A 16,915-nucleotide genomic window follows, 5' to 3' on the forward strand; every position below is an offset into this window, starting at 1 on the left:
GATGATGTTTCACTGCATGGTTGGCACGCTGACACTTGTTGATGGCCCAGCATTGAAATCTGGAGCAATCTTCAGAAGGTACACTCGTGAAATGGTCGTGCGCGAAAATCCCCAGTTCATTGCTACCTCGGAGATGCTGTGTCCCAGGGTGGCCGAGTGGTTATAGGCGGGTGTACCGTTGCTCCCCATCCCCCTCTCCCTTCTGCTGTGGCACGATTCCTGTGTCAACAGACGCCAAGGCACTCGCCACTCTGCGGTACTGTTGTGTCAGACGACTCATAACCAAGAGTATGTTTTGGATCCAGCCGACTCATGCGCAGATGCGGACAGCCGGCCTCTGTAACGTGGAGGCGGCACGCGCTGCGTGTTGCGTGGGCGGCAGCTCTATTTCCACTCGGAACGAGATGTAAACAGCGGCGGAGCGCGGCGCTACCAGCTCAGCACGCCAAGGTCGCCGAGCCGAGTCGTTTCACTGCCAACACGTGCTCTTCGCTGGGCCACGTGCCGAATGCTCGTGCTAATCAGGTCTTGATTACTCGACACGAATTGCTCTTCTCGTGTGCTGAAACACGTCCATGAGGTAATCTAATTTTGCATCAGCGACTAAGCGTGCCACACGGTGCATGCCCAGCTTGCTTAAGTAATAGTGACCCGCGCAAGAGTTTCAAGGCCACACGCGAATTTTGAACCATTGTTAAGTAAATGTATGCTCTGTCCTCAATAGTTTATGAGATGTGCTAGGAATGTTATCCGCCAGGGATGAGATTAAATCAACAGCGGCCAGAAGTGACATATTCACCACAGTGACTCCACACATCAACACTACACAAATAAAACTCGACGCATCTTCACTCTGAATGGACGGAGAGTATTCATCCACACAGCGGCGATGTCAGAACGACCGGTCCTGGGAACTGATTAGTTGCAAACGCAGACTTCGAAACTCGTCGCAAAAGAGCTAGTACACAATCTTACTTGTTGCTGATGACTCGCAGTCGCGATAAGCGAACACGCTAGCTTGTCAACAGCGTGGTGAGAGTAAAAACACAGAGGCCGTAGCATATTATCTTCAGGGGTCGCCACTCTATAATACAATAACATCTCCGCGCAACAGAATACGTAACTGATAACTACAACACAAAAAAGGCAACAGGGGCAGTGTTCCAAGACATCGAGAATCGGAAAGGCCTTCGAGCGTCTGTGCATAATGGCCTCATCCTAAAACTAAACCACACATGTCTAACACTTACAGTGAAACCCTTTTGCTTCTGGTTAATCTGATGTACGTTTTGACAGGATCAAAAACGAAAGGCTAATCTAATGCACAGAAGAAGACATTATGAGCTTAATTACTAGTGAAAAGCACACTATTAAATATGCAATACAATTACTAAGGTTGTTCATTACTAATGTGTAAGAACCCATGACTGTTTATTCTATGTAAATACATAAAACTGCAACTAGTCACTTTTTTAAAATATATTCATTCCATGAATCGGTTCCCTAGCCTTTTCAGGCTCATCTTCAGATGATGTACGGGATGTTGTACAACTATTTCAAACATAATGCTAGATGCTGGCTTTGTGACTTACTGTCAAAATTAAATTTTGGATCCTAATCGGCAGATAAAAAATGCTAATGGCGATACATTAAAGTATGTTCCACCTTCTTGTCACGGAGCCAGCACTCAGCATTATGCTTGAAAGAGCTATGTAATTTCCTGTACACCATCTGCAGATGAGCCTGAAAAGGTTCGAAAACCAGTTGATGGACTGAATAACTATTTTTTAAAAAAGTGACTGGTTCCAGTTTTATGTATTTCCACGCAATATGATTATATTTGTTATGGATCGCAAGCTGCTCAGGCCGTGCATGAAATGGGGCTGTGCATACTGAAAAAGCATCAAAAAGTGACAAGTAATTACCCACAGATTACACGAATCTGAATGTTAAAAAGGAAAGAAAGACTTTCAGAGAGGCTGCAACAATAATCATACAAAACAGAAACCGAATTATATCTATTTCTCAGCTCTGGCCCCGTGCTCTAAGTATTACGTATTTGCAATATTTTCTATCCAAAACTGAACATGAAGTCTATAAAATTCATGTGTAGAGTATGTCTCAGGAGGAGTGGTCAATATTCAGGGGCATGACAACGCTCGTTTGAAGCAGAAAAACTTCATATGGACATGTCCACTATTTCGAATGGTTTCCGAGAGATAACACAGATAATATACATCTGGTTTTGGTCTAGTGGTGTGCACTATGTGTCTAACCCTACCGGGTGGATTGGTCGTGATAGTACAATTAACTGGCCATCAAGATTGCCCGACTTTACGCTATTAGACTTTTGTTTGTGGAGCTAGGTGAAGTCTGAATTGTGCAAACGAAAGGTGAAAACACGAGACGAACTGCTAGGTCGCATCATGCACGCTGCAGCCTTCATTAGCGACCATGCAGAGGCAGTCAGACAAGCAACACAACGTGTTCTCCCTACAGTGCCCAAATGCACTGAAGTTGACGACGAGATTTTCGAGCACAGCTGCATTGTGACGTTTACGATCATGCTTAAAGGTGAACGTGTTACAAATACGTATTTTTCAGTTGATACTTGGTAAAATGCGTGTTGTGATGTTTACTAACTGTTGCTCATGTGTAAACCTGACAATGTATTGAATAACAAAAAAACAGCGATGTACATTAAATTTGCTCTGTCTTGGAAACCATAGGGCATACGTCCATACGAAATTTTTGCCTCATATGCTCGTTCCTGTTCCACTCCTGAATATTGGCCATTTATTCTGGGACGCCATGTGTGTATATAAAGTGGGAGAGCGTATATGACTAGGTGTGATAGTGAAAATAGGTTCTCTTTTTCTTATACAACAAACAAAGCGGTGGTCGATCGAGGTCGGTATAGCCACGTTTCGGAAACGAAAAGATTAAAAATTGCGATTCATTGGGAGAAACATAACCTCCGAATCGCACGCACATTTACATGGATAATTGATAACTGCTAAAAATTATGTTCAAGTACGCCAAGTGTGATATTAAGCTATATCATGAGTTACCAACAGTCACAAACGAACTTATAGTTTCCAGCTTATCGACATACGTACTTGGACGAGCGACTTAATAGATTTGGAAGTCATAAGAACAATCATAACTCAGTGGAAGAGGTTCCATCAATTTAGCTACTGAGGAGAATACGAACAAACTCTACCAGATGCAGCCAGATTCATGAAACAGTAACTACTTTGACCTACTAAGATCGAAGCCAAAATTATCTTGAGACAATGTGGCTTCCAGTTGCCAAAATTTCTTAACGGCTACAATCGATACACGACGGATCACTGAAGATTTATTCATATTAAAATGAGTTAAATGGAACATGGGTCACCATAATACATTGATTATACTTTACTTCGTATTCGTAAAGCAAAGTGATCTGACTGGCGACTTACAAAGTCGAACCGAGAGTGACGATTCGACTGTAATCGTGACTTTGATCTGACTGTGATTAATACGAGTAACAATGATTGTGAACTGAACCCTGAAACAAACTATTACAGTGCGCTGAATCGGATAACAACTGCCGCTGTTGTGCATATGCAGTAGAGTAAGAGAATTCACTCTATGGATTTCTAGTGTTGGTGCTGTGAAATCCTCACCATAAACGTGTAGAAAACTCGTTATGGAGTGCACCGTGCGCCTCGGTGTCGAGTCGGACGGTGGACCTCTTCTGGTTCATATGCACTTTCGCGAGCAGACGCCAAATCTTTCCATGGGACGCAACCGAATCCCGTCCTCACTCCTCCGTGGTTCGCCACCGAGTCTCGTCCGCACTCTTCCGCGGATCGCGACCGAATTCCCCTGCTCCTCACACTATCTACAAGACCAGAGAAAGCTACACGTGGAGTTTACGCGAACAAACTAAAACCGCCAATTGAGAAGTCGGAAAACACCGCTGCACCGACTGCACATCACTTCGCGTACCGTACAGCCTCCCTCCAGTAGACGGGAAAAAAACTGTTACTCCAGTCCCAGCCCATTGACAAGCGTCAGCTGTGACGATTTTTGACGTCACGGACTGCGGTCCAAACAACACACTGTTATTTTGCGCCCTAGGGAAACCGCACAGTCCAGAGCGTCTACGTGACCTGGAAGAAACGCCACAGCATTCTCGGCCATCCAGTGTCCGGCCCCCGCGAAATGTTTTGCCCGTCAAGCTGATACCGATCTTAACGGAAGCAGGAAGCAATATGAGGCCCTCCACCAAAAAAGTGGTCTGTATGTCGTTTCGTTCAGAAACAATTGCTACTCTCACATTACTACGTAACTTTTCAAGAGAATTTATGATAACTGTTTTTTTTGTTTGTTTGTTTTTTTTTTTTTTTTTCGTCTGGCTACAGGGACAGTACGACAAGGTCCCTTGCACGTGGCTCTTGGCTCCCTGTGGTCAGTGAGCCCAACGTCAAATGCGGCGGCTTCTGCTATGCAGAAGCTCTGGCTGTTAAACTCTGTTTGTTCATTCAACAAGTTTTAGGAATATTGTTCTTTGTGTAGCATATTTCTAACTGTTCTAGTAGATTAAGTTTTTTACTGTTGGGTTCTGTGTGAAGTACAGTTAGGCTGTTGTGGATGTCGTCAAGTCTGTGTTTGTTAATATACATGTGGTTAGCTATTGTAGATTATTCAAAATGGCTTAGTCGAAAGAAGTCGGTGTGTTCCTTATACCGTGTGTGGAAGGGTCTTCCAGTTTCCCCTATGTAAAATGCAGGGCAACTGTTACATTGTAATTTATATATTCCACTATCTAATCTATCTAATCTACAATAGCTAACCACATGTATATTAATAAACACAGACTTGACGACATCCACAACAGCCTAACTGTACTTTACACAGAACTCAACAGTAAAAAACTTAATCTACTAGAACAGTTAGAAATAATACTACACAAAGAAAAATATTCCTAAAACTTGTTGAATGAACAAACAGAGTTTAACAGCCACAAATTTTCTACACCTTTAAAAGTTTTTTTTTTTTTTTTTTTTGAGGAATCAAATCTATATTAGTACAAACAGCTGACAACCTACAACATGGTGCCAAATAATTATTTTAATAACACCTGTGTACTAGTAATACTATATCATATTATCTTCTGTGAAACAAGAAAATCGATTATATTTAGAAGTAGAACATCTGTATAACGAGAATCTTTGACATGTTTACGTTCTGCTACTACAATGTGCAAAAAAGTGTGTGACAATGTATAATCCCAGTACGTACTGCAAAATTAAAGATGTGTATTGTGTATACCAACTGCACAACAGAAACAGACATCATACAATGTTAAACTGTAAGTTAGTTTCATATTATTAACGCTGTTAAACTTATATCTACAATATACCATGTTGTAACACAAAAATGTAATATCAACAGGCAAACAACTAAAAAACCTGATGTAATTCAGTAAAAAGCACCTGAATATGAGCCTCCAGGGCTCGAAATGCATAGTGCAGTAAATAAACGCAACTTGTGACTGAAGGCGGTTTGTTCTTCATTTTACGAAAGTAAAACAGTCGCGGACGAAACACTGAAAAACAATGGATAAAATTAAGACAAATTTATTGTAACTCTTCAGGCTTTCCCGGCGAAATATTGGCATGTGGAATAATCGGGTCTACTGCCGGATGTTTGTGTCGCTTTGGTACAATATTTCGGCCACGTACCTCGTTGCCTTCTTCAGGTGCTACCTGAGACTGCCGTATTGGAGGATCTTGTACAGTTGGCCGAAATATTGTGCCAGAGCGACACAAACATCCGGCAGTAGACCCGATTATTCCACATGTCAACAAATTTATTAATTAAACACAGGATGAGCTATATTACTAACCTAAGACGTTACAACACCAATCAAATTAACTCGCTAAACTAACTATCCTACCATTGGCACAATGGAAACTCTATTCGTTATTGCGCCCCTTTCCCTAACTTATGTTGGTTCGTACGGGTCACGCAAGTCATTGTTCTACTGAAGCTCCACCTAGACGGACACAGAATCAGAGAGCTCAAGCAAAGAGTTAGTGGAACACGTACTTATTTACAATTACAGTGCCCTACTTTGCCAGCTGTTTGCGCTAATATCGCCATAATTCAATGCGAAGATTACGACGGTCGTCCCAGGCACCGGCGTGATGTCGTCTTTCCCCTGTGAAAGCTCGACTTTACCTAAAAATTCCTGACCGGAAGTTGCTCAATTGCGGAGTCCGTCACGAGTCGATACACAATCTACTTGCACAAATGCCAGGAGTAGTTGGTAGACTCAAGTGCGTGGCAGCAAAAGAACACTTAAAGTTGAATTTGAACGCCACAAGTGAGCACAAATCTGTTTTCTCTTCTCAGAGTAACAGCTGATTCTGCTTTTGTGGAGACGTATGCACTAACTCTGAACAATTGGAGAGGGATCACTGGTCGCTGTGCCAGCAATATCTCCAAACTTATGTCTAGGCCTCCACTCGCCCTGTCTGCCCAGCACCACTCCAGACAACAGAGTTTTTACCTCTTGTTGCCACCAAACTTTCCAGTTCCTCTCACATGTATCCCTACGCATTTTCGGCCAATCAGGACGATGAAATTTTGCGCGGTTCTCCCACCTTTCATGGGCGCGCCGCATTTTTGTCCCGTTCCAGCCGTTGTATTGCTGCAACGGGGAGAAGCAGTCCTGTATCGCATGCACGCTCTCTCTCTCTCTCCTTTCACCTGTGTAGTCACAGGCTCGTCCGGTGTCCCCTGCGGCTACTGGTGACACTCTGCAGCCAAAGCAGCCGCCGTGCGAAGCTCCCGCCAGCCGCCGGCCACCTCGCTTGTTCTACAGCTCCAAACAACTCTTTCCTGTGTCCGTCCAAACCACCTTCCCAATGGTAATATGCACAGTTCTCAAAATCTTACGTACCAGTATGAACCTTGGTATGTTGGTAGTAGTGTTGTTCTGTTCAACGGTTATACCTGTCCGCGTGGTAGTTGTCATTTATTTACTGAGTAAATGTCATGTAAGCTACTAACATCTGCCACCTTACAACTTCGTCGTTCTTTCCCCGCTATTACCTTAATTGCCTTCCTTGAGACCTTAAATCTAAATCTAGTGAGACTGGGAATAGGTTTTCTTCGCTACTATGATACACCATGTATGCAAACTTTGCACTAGGGCCACCACAAGCGCTCCTCTCAGCTTGACACCCCAATCAGCACTTGCGTCGCTTAGGCTTCAAACTGGTGAGTAATGTTTGTTGAAAGCCAGAATTTTCAGTAACGTTATTTTTACGCCTTTATTTGATCTCCAGAGAACGTCACTCCCGCCAGAGTTGCGCTCAAGACTCGAGACGACATGTGTTCAGGCGCTCACCACCACGGCTACAGAATGGAAGCAAAATCTCTCTCTGTCGTGGTTGGTACGCAGAGAAAGCTCGGACGTGATGGCTCCGTCAAAGTCTTTGCCTTGCAGTGCGCTCGTACCTCGCACCAACGTGCGCCACCGATGACAATAATAACAGCCTCCACGACACATGAAATAGAATATTAGGGGCTATTACGTCGTGATAGAATAGATTTCACATTAAAACCCAACGTTTCGTCCCCATCTGCGGATGACACGTTTAGAGGGCACAGTAGCTTCTTTGAGTGTCCGTCTCACACCCAGGTTCAGCTGCTGACTGTGGTAAATTTCCGTTTATGCGTGCTCCCATGCATCGGCGAGACGTCACAAACTTAAATGACGGTATGTTTGTACGATCGAGAAAACGAAATTTAAAACTTCGGCTTTCGTTTAGCTATCTTCAGCTACCACACCAGACTGGTCAACAAGGAACTGAATGGAAGCCTTACACCCGTCTAGCGATTTTGTATACGACCAAAATTTCTCGGGTTCTCTGTCAGATCTTTTGCTAATTTATGACTTCAGTAATATGCTTCCCTCATAGCTCTTTTCGCAGACATATGAAACTCTAGCAACCATTGCTTGTCGTTATTTGAGCGTTCTCTTTTGTACCGTGAGTGCAACAGCCTCTGCTTCCTCAGCGTCCTCTGATATCGTTATTAAACCATGGTGGGTATTTTCCATCCTGTATCCACTTACTAGGCACATGATTGTCCAGGCAACGATTTACGATATGGTTAATCTTTGCCCACCACTCCTCTACGTCCATCTTACTGGAACTATGTGATTTCAATTCACTGTATAAGTGAGCGCTAACAATTGCTTATCTTCTCTGTCTCGCAGAAACACTCTCATAGTCTTCTTGACTGATTCATTAACTTTCGTAATAATAGTTGATATAATGACATAATGATCACTAATCTCCGTTTCTATACTGACACAGTCGATAAGGTCCGGCCTATTTGTAGCTACAAGATCCAAGATATTTCCATTGCATATGGGCTGCCGAGCTAGCTGCTCAAGACAGCTTTCAGAAAAATGTATTCAACATTATTTCACACAACTGTCTTCCCCCCCCCCCCCCTCCCCTCCCCCCGCAATGAATCCATAGACGACCCTGTCTACATTTGGTAGGTTACAGTCGCGTCTAACTAGAATTCCATGATCTGGGCATTTTCGCACTACTAACTATATGCTCTCTTTGAATGATTCTAGAACTGTCACAGCGGAGTCGGGTGGCTGGTTCATATGGTTCATATGGCTCTGAGCACTATGGGACTTAACATCTGAGGTCATCAGTCCCCTAGACTTAGAGCTACTTAAACCTAACTAACCTAAGGACATCACACACATCCATGCCCGAGGCAGGATTCGAACCTGCGACCGTATCAGTAGCGCGGTTCCGGACTGAAGCGCCTAGAACCGCTCGGCCACAACGGCCGACGGGTGGCTGGTAAAAACATCCAACAATTAACTTGGCTTCACCTACATCTCTTATATGCTTGCAGGTAACTTTACTGTCACACTCAACTTCGACCACAACAGAGACAACATTTTTGGCAAGTACAATGAACACTCACCGTCCTGTGGCCTCTACTGTCTTTCCGATGTACATTCCAGGACTCGCTAAATATGTCAGAACTTTCCACCTCTGGTTTCAGCCAGCTCTCAGTCCCAGGAACAATGTGTGCGTGAGAACTTTCTTGGAGGGCAATAAATTCGGGAACGTTATTACGAATACTTCGACAGTTTACTGTTAAAACTTCGACAGGCGAAGTGTCTTTACTATGAATGCGACCTGACTTCCCTTGCTGCGTACCGACTGGTGAGTATTCATCAGAGCGCCTCAAACTTATATATAACCTAAAAAACTATCATGTGTACTCCACGAGTACTCTGCTACCCGAGTAGCTGCTTCCTTTGTATCGTGCACCGCTGACCTATCAAGGGGACTACTGCACTTCCCCAGACCATAACGCGGTTCTACAAGTCTGCAGCCAAGACTGCCACAGAATCTTTGGTTGAGATCCTCCAGTCGGTTCCAAACCTAAGGACCCCGATCAATTCTGGGAACAATGCTGAAAATTGCGAGCTCTGCTTGCACCCTGCGCGCGAGGCCAGCAGTCTTCACCACCTCCGCCAGCCGCCTATATGAACTAAGGATCGCCTCAGAATCCATGCGACAGAGGTCGTTGGTGCCAACGTGAGGCACAACTTACAGATGACTGCACTCTGCACGCTCGATAGCCACAGGCAAAGCCGACTCCACATCTCGGATGAGGCTTCCCGGCAGACAAACCGAGTGCACATTGGCTTTCTTTCCAACCCTGAAGGCTATCTAAGGGGCTCCATAACGCGCCTAACGTTGGAGCTTGGAGCTCCCGATAACTAATAAACCCCTCCTCCCCCGGTGTGCCTGCTCGGACCCCGCTGAAGAAGCAGCCGCGTGTCCACTCACAGCGTGAATGGGTGAGGCCAGGTGGCCAGTCTCTGCCTTGGACCTCCGCCTCCAGCGACATGAATGCGTTACCACCCGCCACTCACCCTGTTGTGATGGCGGATCAACCGTGTTGGGTACACCAGGAGGTGCCTCGGAAGCAGGGCCCTTGGGCAAAACAAGCGACAACTGAGGTGCTCCACACGACGCGCTAAATTCCCTGCCATCGCCACATCCCGAGGCAGCAGCCTTTAGGTGACTAATCGTAGCCAAAAGCGCATTCAGCTGTTCGCGAAGTGCGGCCAGCTCCTCCTGCGTCCGCTCACAGCGTGCACACATCCTATTTACCCTAGCAAGACTAACTGAGGAAGTAAACTATAGAAGCAGACAGAATCCTAGAGATGCAACTTGCTACCTTCCTGATGTGTCACCAGTGGACGCTGATGCGTTAATGAGCTATGAAACTGGCTGTTCAGTGAGCAACCCCTATTGCACTACAGACTGAGTGAATTTACCCTGACAAAAACGAGAGGTTGCACCTCTTAAACTGAAAAACACGCACAAAATTTAATAAATGTAGTACGAGGAAAACACAGGAAAAGGTAAACACTTAATTTGACTCTCTGTAGATGTGAATCAGCTGAGAGCTGTTAACTGACTGCAAGCATGCTTCCAACAGCGGCCCCATCATGTTAAATTTCCCAAGAGGGAGTTTATCGCATCAGATACTCGCTGGCAACCCAGGTACAGCACAAACAGAAGGTAACTTGCAAAACGACAGTATAAATCACGTAACGCTCCTTAAAAGCTTAGCTGGAATAACTGGGACTCCCATTTGATTTGAATAAACCACTCGATAATTTGAAAAAAGATAATGTGATGATAAAAGTACGGTACCGTTCAGCAGACAATCAAAGGACCTTCAGCTCAACACTTCTATAGCTATCCGGCTTTAGATGCACAAGTAAAAAAAAAAAAAAAGCTTTGATACAAATGAAGTTGGTGTGAACAAAATCAGCAATGAGAAAACGCAATCATTTTTTCCAGTTGCAAGCTTCTAACTTTCAATTGTAATTATGTATTTAATAAACATGTGAAACGTCCCCTTTGAACTATTGTACCTGACTGTGCTTAAACTGACACTCAATATTTTGTTAGCGCAACGCAATCTGACTTTCAAAATTCCCTACAAAAGAATGGCCCTGACTAACATTAAACTATACCTTTCACAAATCACTTACCTCACAAAAATCTTCGCTGCTCAAGCTACTGCAATACAGCGAGCGCCACTACTGCCAGCTAAATAAAAGATTCAAACTATGGAAGGCACTAACTACTGATAGGGATAGTTAGCAAATGAAAGATATTAATAGAGAACAAACAATGTATTTACCTTGATATCATCATATATAAATATAGCAGTTCATGACAAATTTCAAAACTCCGCCATCTCTCTCCCCACATCCGCCACTGCTGGCGGGTCACCTCCAACTGTGCAACGCTACGCGCTGTTCACATCCAGCTGCCGCTGCCCAACACTACAATGGCAGACAACAATGCAAACTAGCCACAGACTGCACACAGCACAGCCAGTGATTTTCATATTGAGCGCTACGTAACGTTGCCAATAAGAAAACATAAACAGCCTACTTACAGAGAGAAAACATAAACAGCCTACTTACATAGCCCCCATGCTCCCCACAAAAAATTTTACAAATTGTATTGGGCAGTGGCCAATACAGATTTGAAAAAAATTTTTCATAATTACAATAACAAAGAAATCAAATGCACACACTTATTGATACAATGTTGGTCAAAAGCTTAAATTTTCTCACAGTCCATAAAGATAGTCCTGATCATTCATCATAATAGTAATTACAGTTTCTCATTAGTAAAAGAAATTGCACACAGAAGTAGTGGATTTCCATACAGTCTTGAAGAAGTAGTGTTGTCCTTCCAACGGAAGGACAGTGCTGACTCTTGACATGCAGACAGGTAATGGGCCACAACAGAGCAAACCCACAGCAGAGTCATTCGACGTTTTGAAGAGTATTGGTAGGTAGGTCATCACAGAGAAGACCCACTGTAGTCCTGGTAGAGATTACGGTATTGGTGGGCCATCAAACGTGCAGACCCACTGTAGTCCTTGTAGAAATAATGGTACTGGTGGTCATCAGAGGTGTAGACCCACTGTAGTTCTTGTAGAAATAATGGTATTGGTGGGTCATCAAAGACGCAGACCCACTGTAGTCCTTGTAGAGACGGCCAGCAGCCATCTGTTGTGACTGTGCAGGTGCACAATCACCATTGAAGAGTCTTGCGGATAATATAGCAAGTCTATAACCACCACTTGTGCACTCACAAAGTTTTTGGAATTGTTCTTAGAACCAGCAATGCTGTTATCCAGTCCCTTGCTGAATTATTAACACACGTGCAAACACTATCAGTCCCTACTTCTCACATATTGTCCATATACTATGACCAACAGAAACGTGTGCAGTGAAATGTAACTTACAAGTTAATAATATGATGAACTGGTGTCAATTACAATTTTATAACATAAGAATACAATTACAAAGGTACAAAATACATCATTAAAGAACATAGCAATATAGATAACAATTGTAGTAACACAGGCTTTACAAAAGAATAGAAATAAACATGCATATCAGTGTTACAAGAATTATGACATAAGTACATACATAAAGATCAGAATAACTTTTGAAACATCAACTTCACATATGAGCATTAAAACAAAACAGAATAAATAATATCTAACATCTTTACAAAGTAAATAACATATTATTAATGCCAATTATATTCGAGGATAACAGTATTCCTCATCATAGTGAATGTAGCTTAATATTAAAAGAAGAAAAAAATTCTATGAAATTACACAGAGACAGGAAGAAAACAAATACACAAGGGTACACAAACACATAGTGGGATAACACCAATAGGAAAGGACAGGGTTCGTTTTCAGTGTAACATGTGGTACTGCAGTCCAACCCAAAACTTCATATATCTTTCCTCTTATTTCATCCTTTGTTTCCACCAAAAAAAATTCTATCTAAGCATGCTTTCTGTATTTATATGTTCACACATTTCTTACCTCAACATTTATTTCCAAGAAAATCCTACCTAAACCTGTTTTCTGTACTTTTTTTCGTATAACTTCTCAATGCATTTCTTCCAATTCATCGAAACTCATTCTCTTAGAGGCTACCCCCTCTTAAGATAACTTAAATCTACTGAGCTCAGATGCTAAACTAAGGAACGAGGCAATGCAGCAGCACAAAATAAGTAACACAAACAACAATGACCAAAAAAATGGAAAATTGCAAAGCAAGCTACAGTAAATCTAAATTACCAAGCAATGCAACATTACAACTAATATGAGCCAATGTGCAGCAACAAGAAAAATAAATGAGTAGTAAAATTGGCTTAGCAGAGTAACACAAAGTCAAATTCAGTAACACTACGCCTGGCAAACAGCAGTAACTTATACCTAAACATGACATAGCTCAAGCAGAAAAAATATTACAGTAAAAACAACAATGCAGATAAGGGAAATGTATATGCACATCTTAATATCCATGTAATTAAAGTGGTGCACCACAACAACTGATTGTAAAAAGAAATATTACCATGTACTTGAAAAGAAAATTATGTGTTACTGTTACTAGTTCCTTCTTATTGTTCTTTCCTTTCCAAGTGCTCCTTTTTTAAAGAATGTGGATCATAAAATAATTATTTAATAGATCTGTTGACAGAAAGTGTTCACATTAGCAAATGCATTTCATTTTATAAAAGCAATGCTGCAACACAGCTGGAAACCAGATATCAAATGAAATAAGCAACTATGAAAAGCAAAGCATAAAAATATCATTCAGTAGTCATGTGACATTTCATAAGTTAGTAGAAATTCTCTCAACTCTCATAGAAAGACGCTTGTCATAATCAGGTGTGCAGATGTAAAAATATTTCTTGTCATTTTATTAGGCATTTCAGTAAATATCATAAATTACGAGCTCCACAGTATGCTTTCAACAAGGAAATGTCAGTAGCATGGACAATGTCCTCCCCTTTTTTTTTTTCTACCTGTGCGGCTGAAAGGCTAATGGCTTTTTTTTTTTTTTCGGGCGGCTGTCGCCCAGGTGGGTGCCCGCGACGCATTACGTGCAGGTGGTCACTTAACTTTCTTACGGAAATATTTACGACAGCAGTTTCCGCTACAGTGACAGTCTCACATAAAAATATTTCACAGGTCAAGAATTAGCGTTGCAAATCTGTAGAAACAAAATCCTATGAATATAAGTGTCCAAAAAAATTTTCGCCGGCATTGTGGTACATTCATGCATTTACACACATTTCATAACTCTTAAAGTACGATTCTTGGTTTCCAGCATCCTGTTTCACAAGTCACGAGTCCCTACCCACTATTCATTACTCCTTACCTTATTACACATATACGTATCCATCGACACTCATCAATATTTCGTCATTATAAATATGAAGCATAATCAAATAACTCATATAGCCTCAGCCTATTAATCATAAACATACCTCAGCAGCATAATACACATCGTCGTCGTAAAAATAACATCATAACACCTCAGTCAAATCTCAAAATCGTCGTAGCTTCCTCCAATAATTAAAAAAATTCTCTGCTCATGTCAAAAGTGTCATCTGCCTCAAACGTACTTTAAAAATCATGAATCCATACCAAATACATCATTCAAAGCTCTCATAGTATCACAATGGTTCCGAAAAAATATGAAGAGTTCACACAGTACAGACAAAATACAATTTCGTAAGTGTGAAGTTATCCAACGGTGTAATTGCGTAAACATGTGTCACTGACGTAGTAAAAAACATGTTTATCTCTCAGTTAAATGATCAGATAGCTGTGTAATTTGTGTGTTAGAGAAATATGGTACCGATGTGTAAAGTTGTATAAGCAAATACCATATTAGCTAGGGTTCCTTGTGGTTGCCACACACATGGTACACAAAGTAAGCATGTACCCCCCTGAGGATTAATGTAATTATACCCTCAGGTGTTACAGATTACAGCAATGGAATGAAATGTATCACGGAAAACTTTCTTTGTAATTCAAAAATCTTTAAAAATAAATGTTTTAAGTACAAAATTAATCACTCAAATACGTGTACTGTAGCGCTAAATGTGCGTCTTGTTGCAACATAATCTGTGTGGAAGTGTCGTAGTTATCGTCCTCCGAAAGCTAAGTTCTGCAGAAGTCAATGTACTTACCTCATAATACACAAAAGTGAAATGCTTTGCGTATAAATGTCTTAGTTATTACGCTTATTGCCGTGATGAGGAAAGTACTGTGCTGTAACGTATTGTTGTGCTACGGAAAAGGCAGTCTCATTGTAGCTATACCACAAAAGTTACTACTAAAACATGTTTTACTTTCCAGAATAATTCAGAAAAACTGTGCAGATATAAAACAGAAACACCGCAAAAGCAACATTGTAAATTGCCACTCATTAGTAGTGCCGTGATAAAATCGTGTAGCTGTCACATAAACTAACCACTGTGCCATCTGGTATCTCACTGAAAGTACTTTAAATCCAGAATATATTTTCAAGTAAACCAAAATGTTGCATTAAAATCTCATTAGCAGTACTGGTAAATGTTCTAAGTATGTAAGCCTTATAGTCGTTCCATAATCGTGCAACTAACAAGCAAGAATGTACACACACAATAACACTGTGACGTCTGTTCACTATAACAATGCATTCGTCATTTCTGTTTCAATAAGTTCTCTTGGTTCTTGACTGGATATTTAACTTCAAACATTGTTGCATGTTAACAGATTCTAAGTCTGACAAGCATACTAGTAATGTAAAGTGAAAAGTTTTATGGCAATGACAAAGTTAAAAAGCAGATTATCTTTCAATAAACGGTTTTACATGTGAAATGTGGTGTAAACCTTTACTCTTCCTAGTACGCAGAGTTTCAACTTCAACGCAATTATCATGTGGTATACGTCGGATTCTGTAAGGTCCATTGTAAACTAGAAAGAATTTGTGACTCAAGTGTTTCTTCTTATGTGACAATGAATGAGCTTTAATGAGAACTTTCTGACCAGTATATAATTTCTTTGCATTTGCTTTACCATGTAGTTCTCTCCTTTTGTCTGCTGCAGATTTTATATTTTAAAGAGCCAAATCAATTATGTCTTTGTGTCGAAGTTTACGTGCATTCGGGAAAGGTACAAGCTGTCTGATTCTGTTCGGTGGTTCTTCATTCTTCAGTACAAGAGTAGGTGGTAAAGCAGTGGAATCATGAGGCATTTCATTCAGCACATTTTGAAATAATTGTAGATATCTGTCCCAATGCTGATGCTTTCTGTGACAATAAAGTCTGCAAAGCTTATTGATTTCTTTCATAATCCGTTCAGACGGGTTGCAATGTGGTGAGTACAATGAAATAAAAACAGGTTTGATTTTATGATTCCGAAGCGTGCGTGACCAAACAGCAGATCTAAATTGCGGTCCGTTATCTGAAATGACTTTAGCAACGTGGCCAACTTCACGTAAGAAATTTTTAACAAAGACGTTGGATACAGATCGTCCAGTGGCTTTACGTAACGGAGTGAAAGAAACAAATTTTGAAGTAAGTTCAACAGCGACTAGAACGTACGAAAATCCATGGGATGTTCTGACAAGCAGTCCCAAGAGATCAACAGCAGCAAATTCTTTTAATTTAGAAGGAATAATAGGAAACAACGGAGCACGATGTGAGACAGTAGATGGTTTCGCCTTTTGACAAAGTTTACAAATAGATAAGACTCTTCGAATTCTTTTTTCCATATTGTTAAAATAACAAGTCGTTCGAAGAATATGATAACATTTTCGTGGACCAAAATGTGCGTAGCTGAAATGAATGTACCAAATGAGCTTATTAACAAAATCGTCAGGAATGCAAAGTACCCATAGCTTGTCATCAACAGTGCAGCGTTTGAACAGTATGTTGTTTCTAACCAGATAATAATGCCGAATCTGTGTGTG

Source organism: Schistocerca serialis, chromosome 6, assembly GCF_023864345.2.
Source record: "Schistocerca serialis cubense isolate TAMUIC-IGC-003099 chromosome 6, iqSchSeri2.2, whole genome shotgun sequence".
In the NCBI taxonomy this organism is placed as follows: domain Eukaryota; kingdom Metazoa; phylum Arthropoda; class Insecta; order Orthoptera; family Acrididae; genus Schistocerca; species Schistocerca serialis.